Below are 13,681 nucleotides of genomic sequence, written 5' to 3'. Positions count from 1 at the left end.
TTATATGGTCATTCTTCAATGTTTTATCTATGACAGAGCTAAGAGAATAAATCTTGGTTCTTGAAATTCCTTTGTTACAATGTTACATTGGACACATCACAAACTAAGAATCAGTTTCTGTAACTACAAAATTAGTTTGGATAGAAGTATTTTAGGAGCTCTGAGTAGCAGCTGAAAAAGGTATAAAATTACCTTGATAAAACAAGATTCACAAGTGCAATTGTGCTTTACTCAACCAGAGACTATGCCTCACTCTTGCTTGTGATATTTATTTACACTCCATTTAAGAAAAAAATCTTAGGGTGATTTATAAAAAAAGCATAAGCTACAAAAGGAGATATAAGATTGAAAGAGTAAGACTGGGAAGTGAAGATAGTGAAAGAATAAATGTAGAGCTTAAATTAGCACCCAGAATTATGTGCACATGACTTTATACATCAGTTATTTAGGCCATAAATATTCCTCTAATCTCTTCTATGTCAGACCAAAAAAGGGAAATAGGTTTGGTTGCAAGATTAATAATGTTCTTAAATTAAAAAAAAAAAAAATTGAAGACATATCAACTGTGCTGGTTACTAATATTTGACCAAAATTTTTTCTTTATAAAAAGGGTCTTTATAAAATATACATTATGAGATATTTCTGCTTAGTTGCAGTCATTCTCAGTGTCTTTTTGCATAGCTTCAAAACATTAACTTTTCCTGCAGGGGATCCTCAAGTATTTAAGTCACTGACTCTGACACCCTGTAATCAATGCTTTCTACAATGACTGCTGGAAGGGTAGATTGCCAGAATATTTTCTACTTCGACTAGCATTCTTTCTTGGCAACAGATTTATAATAATCCCACTTTAATTAAGTCATTAATCAAAGACTGAGTTGTAAAGGTCTGCTGTTTTCACAGTTCTGCAGCTATGCTGTCCGCTGATGGCAGCATATGCAAAGGCAGACCCATTTCTTCATAACAAAAATGTTTTGTTCTTTGGGATTTTTCCCTTCCTGAAGCTCTAGACTGACTTTAGGGACCTTTTTAAAAAAAAATGAAACTGTCTCCTTTAAAATAGAAAACTCTGAAAAAAAAGTGTCACCTTAATTGCTTGGTTAGTGTACCCCAATTATATTCATGTTTTATATTAATAAATTTGAACAGAGAAATCACAACTTTTTAGTGATATTGTGGTAAACTAGCTCTCTAGAAAAATACAAGAAACAAGAAATAATAAATATTGCTATCATGGTGAATTTCAAGATACTTTAATAACAGGATGCAACATTTTTGAAAACTTAGTAATTGACTCTTAGAAGCCAGAATTGACTTGATTTATATGTTATACTAATGGAATTATCAACAGTGCCTACTTTTCCTCCTCTCAAAAAAAGGCAGCATAAACATTATTTGAAAGTCCGAAAGAGTTCCCCCAACGATTGACAGTGGAAGGAAAATTCAAAGTGAACAGATACATTTTTGCACTCAGTGGAAAAGAGAAGGATGCCAGACAAGCAGAAAGACCCCCTTGTGCAACAGCTATACATATAAAATAAAATTATGTACCAAAAATTCATTTTCACATTTTTGTAAAATACAGTGGAGTGGGATTTATCACCAAATAGAAAGATAAGCCTAGATATTAGACAACAATGAAATCATTAGAAAGCCTATTGGACCTAGGTCTATACTTTGTACAGACAACACATGATCACTTACAAAATACTCAAAAGAAACAGAATATCATCTAATGTATTAGGTATATAACATGAAAGGTAGGGTTCATAGGGAAATTCGATGGTCAGCATAAAGGAGTGCATTTCAACACAGATAGGATTCAAGATACCATCAAATTACTATAGGAGAACGTTGGAGAAACTCTGAAAGACGTTGGCATAGGCAAACACTTCTTGGAAAAGACCTCAGAAGCAGAGACAATCAAAGCATAAACTGACAAATGGGATTACATCAAGCTAAGAAGCTTTGGCACTGCATAGGAAACACTTAACAAAACCAAGAGTTAACCAACAGAATGAGAAATAATATTTGCAAACTATGCAACAGATAAAAGATTAATATCCAGAATCTACAAAGAGCTCAAGAAATTCAACAACAACAAAATAAGTAATCCAGTTAGGAAATGGGCAGAGGACTTGAATAGGAATTTTTCAAAAGATGAAATTCAAATGCCATCAGACACATGAAAAAATTCTTAGGATCACTAGCCATCAGAGAAATGCAAATAAAAGCCACAATGAACTGTTACCTCATCCCAGGTAGAATGGCTCTCAAACAGAAAGGAAAAAACAACAGATTCTAGTAAGGATGTGAGGAGAAAGGCTCCATGATCCACTATTTGTGGGGATGCAAAATACTATAGCCATTGTGGAAGACTGTATTCCTCAGAAAACTGAAAGTAGATCCAACGTAGGATCCAGACATCCCACTCCTCAGAATTTACACAAATGAAATGAAATCCACATTTGAAAGAGTTATCTGTACCCCCATGCTTATAGTAGCTCAACTCACAAAAGCTAAGATATGAAAGCAACCCAGATACCCATCAACCAATGACTAGATAAAGAAAATAAGGTATATATACACTATGGAATATTACTTGGATGTAAAAAAAAATGAACTTCTGCCTTTTGCCACAAAATGGATGTAACTGGAGACCTTTATACTTAGTGAAATAAGCCAGTACCAAAAAGGGAAATACCATATGTTTTCCCTGATCTGTGGTGACTAAGGCAGTACAAAAAAATGTAACATATAATTATTTGCATTGCAATCTACATAAATTTATTCCTGTGCATAAATTGTTAGGAGAAAATAACTAGTGCCTGTAGCGGGTAAAGCCACCTCCTGCATTGCCAGCATCCCATATGGGCACCGGTTTGAGACTCGGCTGCTCCACTTCTGATCCAACTCTCTGCTATGGCCTGGGAAAGCAGCAGAAGATGGCCCAATCCTTGGGCCCCTGCACCCACGTGGGAGACCTGGAAGAAGCTCCTGGCTTCGGATCGACACAGTTGTAGCCATTACGGCCAATTGGGGAGTGAACCAGCAGATGGAAGTCCCCTCTCTTTATCACTCTCTCTCTCTCTCTGCCTCTACTTCTCTGTGTAACTCTGACTTTCAAATAAATAAATATATAAATCTTTAAAAAGTTGAAAAAAAGATGAAATAGCATAAAATCTAACTTAACCTAATTATTATTTTGTAACCACATAAGAAATATTTAGATGTTACATTGTCATTGGTTCTATTTCACAGAACGAAATTATGAATGAATAATTGACAAAAACACTATATGTGAGTGGAATGGTCATTATTCTCTTCAACTATTGTTTATAGCTCAGGTCTATATTCACACTAAATTAGGGTCTTTTTATTTTTTATTGTTAAACAACTTGGTGAAGTATTAAGCCTTTTTACTGCAATGAAGATTTAAAATATGTTACCTCAAATACTAAAAAGAAAGACAGTAGGAAAAGTAGAATGAAAGAGGGTTGGAGGGAGGGAGAAAGGGAATATTATTATGTTCCTGGACTTGTATCTACAAATCATACTGAAACTGTTAAAAATGGATTGCAATGAAAAAAGGAAAATTTATGTTAACAGTGAACATACTAATGAGCCTTTCCAGTTTTACACCTGAGGTCTATTTCTCCATGCTATTTCCCCACTTGTTTTTCTTATTTAAGTTCGTACCACTTATTCCTGTATGGTAGATTTCTACTCTATTTCATCTTTCAATACTTTTAGGACTTGTATAGTCTTCCTAGATCCTCTCATTCATTTTGATACCTTAAAAAAGCAGCAGATTGAAACAAATTTCAAAGAAACTAATTAACCTTATGGACATCATATTTGCTCAGAGTCATTCACCTAACAACCCAACAGAGAAGATGCATAGCATAGTGATTAAGCGTAGGTTTGACCTACACCACATGGATCCAAATTCTGGCTATGCTATTATCTAGCTAAATCCTTTATGCATAAAGTACCTATGAGAATAGCACTTATCTTATGGTTATTATGGGGATTAATTCAGTTAATTTTTGTAAACCTTTATATCAACCCTGTTATGTTGGAGACACATACAAATCAAAGAAAGAAGAGTATGTGGAAGAAAATTGATTTAAAGAAGGGAAAAGATAGACATAGGAAAAATCTCATGTAGGTAAGTGGAAATGAAAATCTGATGGATGGATTGGTGATGACATGTGCATAATATTATTTCCCCTCTATTCCTCATTTTTGCCCCACATCTTTGAACGATGCAACAAGATAGGACACAGCAGTTTTTAATCAGTGTCTTTGAGATATTGGGTTCACTTCATAAAGGGCTCTTGGCCAGTGTTAGCCAGGCCCATAGCATCACTTTTGGTATTGGCACTGAGGGATCCTTGGTGGTCCACTCTCAAACTCTTATTCAAATGTTCTCACATTTGAGTGCAAAAATCTGGAGGTTAGAAAGTGCAGGATCTGGACCTTGAGTTAGATCACTATGGCAATGATAGAGTTTTTAAAGTGTGTGTTTTATTTATTCAATATTGATGATTTCTCCTAAGAACTAGATAATACATTTGGCATGTGAGATATAATTCTAACTGAAAAAGTAAAATATTCATGGAGTTTATACTCTCCTCCAGTATAAATATTTTGAACAAAGAGGCCAATCGGATATTTTCTTAACAGTGTAAAATAAATCCTCTCTTTGGACTTCCTTATAGGTTTAGGTTACTAATCAGATGACATACAAAAGGCTCTTTGAAAGTTGTGAGGCAGTAGGTCACCTGTTGTAAATGAAGACAAATAGAACACAAACACATTTTCTTGTATTTTTCTGAGGTGACTTTTATGATTACAAATGTCAATTCTAATCTGTCTTCAAATCAACTGTCATATATTGCACATCAAATGAGGATAGACATAAGAGGATACTACAAACAGTTCAACGAAAATGGAAATAATTTAATTTCAGTGAAAAACAATTTTGAAATCCTGCGATAGTTTTCTTATAATATGCATTTTACACAAACTGTTTGACATTCCCTTGTATATGTAGACATGCCTGGAATTGTCCTAGTTTATGCCAATCACTGTTAGTAATTATGTACAATTATTAATTTCACTCTAAGTAAACTCATTTCAATGACATATAAATCATGTAGTCACTCTACCAATTAACATTTGTTCTTTAAGTTGCCCAGGAACTTCAAATTCAGTATATTCTCAAGAGAAAATGTTTCCTCCCTTCCCAAATCCTATCAAGCTCATTTTTTCTCATCTGCCTTTTAATTACTTAACTGTTTCTACACTCTTTTACAGCATTCCACTCTTCTTGTTCTACATTTTCTTCACTCTCAGTGCCAACAACAGGCACCTTGCCCTGTTTGTCTTTCTTCAAAAGTACCCCTAAAAGAGTCATTTTCATCTATTGCCACAGCAACATACCTAGCCTTAGCTCCGAAATCATCTGACCAAGAGTACTCCAATGGATTTCCAAATTTCTATATATAAATACAGCATTTAACATCATTTAAAAAGTCTTTCTCCAAGTCCTTATGTGTTTTCTCATTGCTTAAAGACTGTAATAAAATATCATTAAACAACTTCTGAGACAGAGCTCTCTAGATGTGTCTGCCATGTTAATATACAGGCTGGATTCCTCTAATAAGACCACAAACTAACCTCTTGGGGAGGCTAAGAAATGAGAATAGTTGGGAGATTTCATCAGAGTCTTTAATTGGGTAATAAGAATTTCTAATAATTAGAAAAATCATTACATTAGAAATTGCAAGACTCAGTATTCATTGTGAATTGGAATTTCTCATGCCTAGAATGATGCAGAGAAGCAGCAAAATTTCATATTTCATGTAAGCCACAGATCTCTGTAGGCCAGGATCATGAATATCTTAGTGGTACTAAATTGATAATGTAATGATCAAAGCATCTTTCACTTTCATCTTTGCATTTGGCAAAATTCAAACATCTCAGCTGCTTCTGTGTGAACAGTCAACAAGGGCCACCAAGGTGAGACAGACTGTGTCCTGCAAGGAAGATTAATATACATACGTGATAAGCATTTAAAAGAGACCTCCTGAGCCAGTGTTGTGGTGCAGTGGGTTACAAAGCAGCTTGTGATGCCTGCATCCTATGCTGGAATGATGGTTTCTGTCCCTGGTTGCTGTGCTTCCAATTCGGGTTCCTAATAATGTGTCTGGGAAAACAATGGATGTTGACCCAAGTTTGTGGGCTGCCACCATCCATGTGGGAGATCTGTATGGAGTTCCTGACTTCAACCACCTCCAGTCCAGGCTCTTACAGCTATTTAGGTAGTGACCCAGGTGATATAAGATCTCTTTCTCTGTCCCTCTATTTCTCTCTCTCTCTCTCTCTCTGCCTTTGTTTCTCTCTCTCCTCCCTTGTGCTTAATGCTGTTTTTCAAATAAATAAGTCATTTTAAAAATTTTTGTTTAATGAATGCATTTTTGCATAGATACAACTTTAGAAATATAGTGGTTCTTTCCCCCACACATCCCTCGGCTCCCATCCCACCTCCCATCCCCTCTCCCATCTCCTTCTTCATTATGGTTCATTTTTAGTATGACTTTATATACAGAGGTCCAACTCTATGCTAATCATAGACTTCATAGACAATTTGCACCCATGCCATTTTTAAAAATGCAGCCATCTCAGTCAAAGGCTTTGAAATTCACATGACATATAAGAGGAAGGATGTGGTTTCTAGCAAGAGGGGTAAATGAAAAGTCTTCCCAGTCCCTGTCTTTCTCAGTCCAACTTCCCCTGCATTCCAAAGACCAACCCTTACCATGTACTTCCTAAGCCATGGAACATCAAAATAACTTAGCAGCTATGTCAGCTTCCTGACACAAGTACGATGTACATTTCCATTGGGAAAAAGAAATAGTGCCTAAATCCAACCAGTAAGAGGCCTCTTGGACAATTCAGTATGTTAACATGTAGAAATGTAAAATTTTTATCATTGTTTTCCATGCCTTGACAGTAAATACTCATAAAGAATCAGAGGAGATACCTCTGTTCAGTCCCTGCTCATGCAAAGAGGCAATCCCTGGGGCCAGTGCTGTGGCTTAGCAGGTAAAGCTGCCACCTGTGACACTAGATCCCAAATGGGCTCCAGTTCAAGCCCTGGCTGCTCAACTTTCAATCAAGCTCCCTGTTAATGCACCTGGGAAAACAACAGAAGACGGTCCAAGTGTTTGGACCCCTGAACCCATGTCAGACCTGGAACAATCTCCAGGCTCCTGGCTTTGGGATGGCCCAGCATCTGCTGTTGGGTCACTTGGTGAGTTAACCAGCAGGTGGGGGCGGATCTCTCTGTCTGTCTGTCACTCTCTTTAACTCTGCCTTTCAAAAAAAAAAAGGGGGGGGGGTAATCTCTGTCCTCAGCCATGCGGTTTAATAAGAATAGAAAATCCCAAAGGATGAAGAAAATAATAACTTTTTAAATAAATATTTATTTATTTGAGAGGCAAAGTTATAGACATAGAGAGGGAGAGAGAGGTCTTCCATCCACTGGGTCACTCCCCAAATGGCCACAACGAGCAGAGCTAGGCCAAGCCCAATCCAGTAGCCAAGAGATTCTTTTGGGTTTCCCACATGGGTACAGAGGCCCAAGTACATGGGTCATCTTCCACTGCTTTCCCCAGACCATAAGCAGGGAGCTGGGTTGGAAGAGGAATAGCCGGGACATGAACCAGTACCCATATGGGATGCTGGCACTGCAGGCAGACGTAACCTACCATGTGCGCCACAGCACTGGCCCCAGAAAATGACGACTTTGTTTAAAAATTTTGTGGCTCCCCAAGTCTTCACATACTATTTCTCAGTGCAGTAGCACCACCTGCCTGACACAATTCCAAGTATATCATTATACTCTCTTATAACAGACCATCTAAACCATACAGGCTTTGTGATTTTCTGTTTAATGTTTCCATTCAGACTTGATGGCTATAATAGACAGAACTGTCCAGAGATACAGAACCAGTTAAATATGTATATTGATGGATTAGAGAGGATTTACAAGGAAATTGGTCACTCAATTATGATGGCTGATAAGTTCCAGGATGGCTTGTATGCAGGTTGGGAACTGTGGCATATCTGAAGCAAGGCTCAGTTCAAGTTCAGGATGTATGTTTGAGGTGGACACCCCACGAATCAAGGAGACATTGGTTTAAGTCTCAGACTCATGGCCACACAGCCTGAGCTTCAGATATGCAAACCTGGAGACAAGTGCGTTACAGGTCTCACAGAGGATAGCTTTTCCTCAGCCCATTCATTCAGACTTCTTTTTGGAAATACTCTTACAGACCCACTCAAAATAATGATTTACACAGTGATCCAAAATGGTTTCTAAAATTTACCATCACAATGACTATTGGTAAAGAACAGATCAATATCTCTTGGTAGTCAAATGAAAATACTGTCTTGAACCAATATGACCTAGTACCATCTTGATTTACACTAAGAAATGACAACTGCCTTGAAGGAATTATCCCTGAAACCCAACAGCAGCCATTGCAGTTCAAATTCTTTCAGCTTTGCAGAACTAAAAATTGATATGGTCATTCAGTTCAGTGGGCAGAACTACAGTGCCTTCTCATATCTTGGCCAATACTCCCCTTAACAAGAATTGCTATATTTTTACTGACTCTTGGATGAGAAAATTATAGGCAACAAGATGAAAGACATTCCTATTTGGGGCCACTCATTGTACAAACAGTTGCACTGCAGATTGTATTGTCTGGCTAAATAACATAAGATACCATGGTATGGTTCCATTTTCTGATGAGCTATAATCCTGATGGAGAATCCACTGCTGCATGTCACACTTGACTTCTGTCCAAAATTGTTCCATATATCTTGCCATAAAGGAGGTAACGACACGATGACCTTGAAATTCCTCACAGATTTATTACATCATTTAGCCCCTGATCAGGACTATAAATGCTATCTCCCCACTATTGACCTTTTGGGGTCACAGTGCTGCTGTTCCAGCCTGGCTTATCTATTACAGACAGAGCTTTGTGTCCCCTGGAACTCATCTGCATTGATGTTCTTGCTTCCTGAACCATTCCTAAGCTGACAATATTGCATTGTTTCATTTTTATTGTGTTTCGTTTTTCACAAGAACTATCCAACACTGGCAAAATATTCAGGGTATTGGATGAGAAGTATGTGTTATCACCCACAGATATCTGGAATTGGTGAACGCTGGAAAGATATCATTAAAAGTCAACAGAAAAAATATTTCTAATTCTACCTATCTCATCTCCTCATGGTTCATAAACAGTAAGACAGCTTGTTTACTATATGCAGCTGTTTCCTCCAAGGAAGGGTCTTCTGGTGTAAGCCACATCTCAAAGTAATGAATAAAACAAAAAGAAGTGGAGGGCTACTTAATTCAATTTAAAATTTAGAATGGTGCCTTAACTGTAAGGTTGCCACAAAACACACCAAACACTGGTGTTAAGGGGGAACTTTGACCAGCTGGAAGGAACGGACTAAGAGAAAAGGGGGAGGGATTTGAGAGAAAGGATGAAGAAGGAAGAGAAAGAGAGAGAAAGAGAATGAGCGATGGACAGAGAGGGCACGAGTGCGGGAAGCAGGTCCGGTTATACCTTTGCCAAGGGGGCAGGAAAATAGGACCAGTGAATCCCTTCGGGTGGGAGTAGAGATGATACCTGTGGTTGGGCCATCTGGTCCCCTGGCTTCCAGCAATGGTGGCAGGGGCTATAACCTAGGATGGTGTCTGGGATGTATATCATGCCACAGACAAAACCACACCATTTTATTTAACTTTGACAATTCTCAGATTTGATGTTTCTTTCTGTCCTCTGAATTGCAACTTCAAGACAACCTGTTTTAATACCTTGGATGGCAGTACTACCAAAAGAAGACTGAAAGACTAGAATGTAATTTCAAATAATTTGCATAAGTTAAAATGCCCTTGTCCCTCTTACCACTGATTCTTCTAGATTAAAAATTTAGGTTCATGGTGGGACATTTGGCATAGCAGTTAAGACACTATAGGGGATATCCACATCATTTATAAGATTGCCTGGTTCAAGTTCTGGTTCTTTTACCATCAATCTAATTCCCTGCTGTTGTGTACCCTGGGAGGTAGCAAGAGATGGCTCCAGTATCTGAAACCATTCACCCACATGGGAGACTCAAAATGAGTTCCAGACTCCTGATTTTGGTCTGACTAACCCAAGTAAGATGCAGGCATTTGGAAAGTGAACAAAGAGAAACAAGATTTCTTTCCTCTCTCCCCTCTGTTGCATATGTGTATTTTTCAAATGAAATGAAAATAAATAAATGAAATTTTCAAAGAGGTCTTGGGCCAAATAGGAGATGATTAGACAAAAGATGAAATGGTCACTATTAAAATGGAACACATCAATTTTTGCTAGTGGAAGAACAGCAATCATGGTACCTGTGGTTAGAATCTTGGAGTTAAAAGGAACAGGTGATAACAATGTCTAAATCACATTGCAGCTGCATCTAGCAATCTGAATCTGGTAATCTCCCTTCCTGCCATTAAAAAAATTGCGTATGAATGAGGCCCACCCTCAATTAGTCTGCTTTTGCTGAAACTGTGCATGATAATAATCTAAAACTTCCTGATGAAACCAGCTATTTTTCCTTATGAAACCAATATGATGGTGGTCAGAATCAAGGTTTACAAAAAGAGTTACCTAGGTCCATCTGTATTACATGTTTCTACATGGACATCAGTCACAGGATCTCTCCATTACATTTAGATTTCATTTTGGACCTTATGTTGACCCACTGAATATTGCCATTGGGTCAGATTGAATTCCTTGCACAAGTCATGGTACAGAATAACCTGGCCTTAGACTATGTCTGGACTATCTACAATGAAACTTCCTGGTCCCCTCTAGGACCTACTCACAGTTGGCTAAATTTAGAATGCTAGAGAACATCATTGTAAGCAAAACTAAAGGTTGGCATCATTATGATACTTGGAATGCAGTTGATGCAAGCCTTAATTAATTGCTATATATCATATTTAGTCCTAGCCTCTATCAGTCAGATTAATTAAAATGGTAGAGGGGTGGCATACTCCTATGAAGTTTTATTTCAGTAAAGAATTATTTGACATAGGATTTCATTTTTGGGAAAGTAAATCCATCAAAGTTTATGAGCTTCCCTCATAGTTGCTCACTCCAAACTACCTTTCCAAATGGCTTTTGTGAAGAGAAGTCAGGCCCTGTATTCCACTATCTAGTCTTTAAGTTTTTGTTTTTAAATACCAGAGTGCTTCCAGTGAGGCACTTTCCTGTAAAGCTTTTGCCAACTGCCTAGAGGGCAGATAGACGATAAGGTTCAGATGGCAAATTCCTAGCACCTACTGACAATGAAACAACACAGTGACTTCCCTCTCTTTAGGAAACTAAGGTCATACTTAATCCAACATGATCTGGTCTTCACGACTGGAGGGGATGTATTCATTGAATGCACTATTGCAGCACTATGGGACATATATTTGGTATACATTTAACATGTCTGCTCTTGTACTATGGTTGTATATTCCTATAATTTTATACAGTTATTGCAGAATTTTTTCATAATGTACATATCCTATGAACTTTTTAAGATCCCGCATAGGCATGGATTTCAAAATTACTTTGGACCTAAAGTACTCATCTTTTATTTGAATTCTCTATGAACTTTTACAAATATCCTTAATTTTTTTTTAATCAGCCAATCCTGAATTATAGTGATTCCTTTGGTGACATGGTTAGCAAGGCATCATCATGAATCCTAACTTTATTCTTTATTTTTGTAATTTTAAAATTTTCAGTTAATTTGAATGTCAGAGACAGAGAGACCTTCCATCCACTGGTTTACCCCAAAATGTCCACAATAGCCAGGACTGCACCAGGCTGAAGCATGGAGCCAAGAACTCAATCCAGAGTCTCTCCATGGTGGCAAGGAACCAAGTGCTTAAGCCATTATCTGCAGCCTTCCAGATGTACATTAACAGGAAACTAGATGGCATGTAGAGGATCTAGTATTCAAATCAGATCCTAAACTGGTGTTGTCAACTGCTCTAACCATTGGCCAATCTTTATATTGCTTCTTTTTAAGATTTATTTATTCATTTGTAAGAATCACAGAGAAGAGGCAAAGACAGAGTTCTTCCATCCATTGGTCAACTCCCTAAATGGCTACAACAGTCAGGACTGGGCCAGGCTACAGCCAGGAGCTTCATCCATGTCCCCCAGGTGAGAGCAAGCTGCAAGCAAAGGACTTAGGTAATTTTCTGATACTTTATCATGTGTATTAGCAGGGAGCTGGATCAGAAGTGGAGCAGCCAGGGTTTGAACTGGCACCAATATGCATGCCAGTGCTGTAGGCAGTAGCTTTACCCACTATGCCACAGTGCTGGCTTCTGTATTTTTGTTTTGAGTATCATTTGCTGTGTGGACAGTACTAAAAAAGCCATAAATGAAGTACAATTACTACCAATTCATTTTTCATCCTAGTAATTATCATTTGTTTTGGAGCTGATGGTTTTCTACTTAGGCTTGCAGTTTCATTATTTGCCTTTATTTACTGTCTTTCCACATTTCTATAAGGTTATATTGCTTTTGATAGCTAGAAAAGAAGAATTTAAATATTTTTAAAAAGTGACCATTTAACAGGGCATGACCTGATGGCAGAGTAGAGACTATGCTTAGTGCTCAAGCCCAGAAGAAGATAGTTTTAAAAATGTGGAGAGAGCATAGTCTCAGGGAAGAGGTAGGGAGAAAATAGCAGAGGAAAATCTACCAAAATTAGAGGGACACAGTAGACCTACCTGGAGGGTGTGTGTGCCTGTGGCTTGGGACTCCAGTAGTCGAGAGCCTACACACCAGCATTGGAAAGTGAGGCGAGACCAGACTGCAGAAACCAAGCCACTGGTGAAAAAGCTGCTGCAGGAAGAGCATAGAGGGAACCTGGCTTGGAGCCTCATGTGGCATAGTGTGCCAGGCAAACTATAGGAGCAAAACAATCAAACAAAAAGGACAGGGTGGACATGTTTCACTCTTCCCGATTACTTTACTATGGCATCCTGTTACAAGCCAATAGAGCTGGTGCCATTTTGGACATATGTAACAGCTGCGCCAGCTCGTGTCTTTGCCCAGCAACCAGCTGAGTGGAGACTCCTGACTCTGGTGGGGAGAGCTAATAGGGGGCTAGGAGCTTGTGAATGTGAGAGGCTTCTGCACTGGGACTGTGAAAAGAACTGAAGGTGTGTGGGAGGAATCATGGTTTGACTGGGACTTTGAGCATTCTCAGTGGGAAACTCCATATGCTCAGGGTTTCCTGGTTACCTGATGAGAGACATTGCTGGGGAAACTGAACTTACAATGAAGCCTACACAGATCCTTTGTGTGATTTTGGGACAGAGTGGATGAATATCATATCCACTGGGCTAGCGCTCAGGCACTGGTCTCCTTGGAAGAGAGGAGCTCAGCTGGGCAGATTATTTTCCCTTCTGATTCTAAAAAAAGAGAGAGAGAAGATTGACCATTCCAAACCTGGGTGTGTCACCTTAGGCATTCCCTTAATCCTGGAGAATTGAACAGAGTTCTCTGGCCACACCTACTATAAGCCTCTACATATTCAGTGA

This window comes from Lepus europaeus, chromosome 17 (assembly GCF_033115175.1).
Source record: "Lepus europaeus isolate LE1 chromosome 17, mLepTim1.pri, whole genome shotgun sequence".
Taxonomy (NCBI): Eukaryota; Metazoa; Chordata; class Mammalia; order Lagomorpha; family Leporidae; genus Lepus; species Lepus europaeus.
Note: the sequence above shows the minus strand (reverse complement) of the source record.